We start from the raw sequence: 2,369 nt of genomic DNA, 5'->3' as shown, positions 1-2,369 counted from the left end.
CCAACGCGATCGCTGTCGCCCGAAAGCAATATTGAGAGCAGTTCGTTCGCTGCCACTACAGCAGCAGATGGACGCCGAGCAGACGAGCTGTCACCTACCAGCCGGTAAACGCCGGGGCAAGGGCAAGGGGGGCGGGGAGGGAGCATGGTTAGGCTCGGCACGGTAGACCAGCTCTTATTTTGCGAAAGTGAGAATTCCGCTGGGTTCCCCGACTCAAAATGACCGAAATGGTGAGAAAACTCTTAATTTGAAAGCCCAAGGTCGTCAGACTTACCAAAGCCGTGCCCCAAGACCCTATACAAAGGCAAAAAGCCATTTTTTTTTTCGGATTTTCACCAAACTAAGTTTGACTCTAGGGTAAACAGGCCATAAAACGACCCTTCGGGCGAAAATTTCGTCCGTTTTGCGATATCTCGACTCCTTCATGCCCAAGCGGCCTCCCCAACCGCCCGCGCGGCGTCTTTTTTATGCTCGCGGTTGGGTAGGCCGTTTGGGCATGAAGGAGTCGAGATATCGCAAAACGGACGAAATTTTCGCCCGAAGGGACGTATTAAGGCCTGTCTACCCTAGAGGCAAACTTAGTTTGGTAAAAGTCCGAAAAAAAAAATTGGCTTTTTGCCTTTATATAGGGTCTTGGGGCACGGCTTTGGTAAGTCTGACGACCTTGGGCTTTCAAATTAAGAGTTTTCTCACCATTTCGGTCATTTTGAGTCGGGGAACCCAGCGGAATTCTCACTTTCGCAAAATAAGAGCTGGTCTATCGGCACGGCCACTGGCTGGCCGGAGCAAGCGTGCGTCGGCGCTGCCGGTAGTTCGGCCCGGCAAGCGAAGCGGGCTAGCGCCGAATTCTGTCTGTCTCTCTCGCACACGACAGCGATCGCGCTGGTACTGTACCCACTTGTAGAGTGGTCTAGATTTGACCGCTAATATGACCTAAGTGGATCAGCATCTTTTGTGGTCGGAGTGCAACACTCTCATTCCAGGAACGTGACATCACATCGACATGAGTGTGACACAATCGAAGGGGCCACCACCCCCGTAATCCTGTGTACAAATTGGCCGGTAATCTTCCGTAATCCATGCCATGGCTAAATTCTGTCATTTTTCAACGTTTTTCTGTCATTTTTCTAAGTTTTTGAGCCACTTTTCAACGTTTGTGAACCAATTTTCCAAAAAATTACGCGTAATCCCTAGTTAAGTTCCCGAAATCTTGAGTACGCCTGAAATGAGGGTGGTGGCCCCGTCGGACACAATGCTGAAAGAAGCACGACACTTTGGCGCATTCGTTTCATTTGGATAAGAGCAGGTCTTGGCGATGTTATCCGCTAGCCACTCACAGCCGCCGCCGCCCGCTTGAGTGAGCCGAGCGCCGGGAGGGTAGGCCACCCAACGCGCACCAGAGGCCGAATTGGCCGAACGGCGGCCGCTCACTCGTGTCGTAGTACCATTACCATTACGGGCTAGACCACACATGATCGTATGCCGTTTAGGGCCCGACACATGCTCGCCTGCACTGCAAAACGAGACGTGGTCGTCCTTACTGGGGTGACACGTTATACCGCTAGCCCTCAGATGATCGTTTGCCGTCGTTTCAAGCCCCCGACGATGTAGAGTCGCTAAATGGGACTCAAACCGAACGTGTGACCCCACGCCAATGGATTCCTCGCTTGGGGAGCTCGGAGGTGGCCAAAACTCAAGATTTGGGCTCGATGCGGCCAGTCCAGATTTCTAGTATGGTCGCCGCGAGCTTACACAAGCTTGTCCAAGATGTCAACCGTGTATGCATGTGTGTACTCAGTACACACTTCTAGGTGAGTGCACTTCGAGGTGTGTACTTGCCTAAGCACGCACCTAGAAGTGTGTACTTGAATGAGTACACACTTTAAAGTACACACTTTAAACTTGTGGCCCCACACTTCAGCCGTCGGACATGCTGTGGTCGACACTTGCAGGCATCGGACACTGTGTGGTCGACACTTCAAAGCGTCGGACACACTGGTCGACACTTGCAAGCGTAGGACAAACTGGTATACGCCTTTAAGTGTCGACCTGACCTGTCCTACACTTGGATTTGCAGTGTATTTTACAATGGAAATGGTAACAAGATTCCCATTATGGAGAAATATTGCTTCTTAGTATGATCGCTCCAATTTCACCGTAAGATAATTAGAGTGCACGTTACATAACGTCGTCGCTGTTCACTGTTCAAGGGCGTCTTTGAAAACAGTGCAGGTTGTGACGGCTGCCGGGAATCCTTCGTCAAACAGAATACAAAGGGACTGTTTGCCCAGGGCGGGCACAAAGTCTCGTCATGCCGAACTTAAAGCAAAATAGAGTGATAACGGGGGTATAAAAGGCGTGCGGTCGCG

The sequence above is a fragment of the Thrips palmi genome, unplaced genomic scaffold, assembly GCF_012932325.1.
Source record: "Thrips palmi isolate BJ-2018 unplaced genomic scaffold, TpBJ-2018v1 HiC_scaffold_3, whole genome shotgun sequence".
NCBI lineage: Eukaryota > Metazoa > Arthropoda > Insecta > Thysanoptera > Thripidae > Thrips > Thrips palmi.
Note: the sequence above shows the minus strand (reverse complement) of the source record.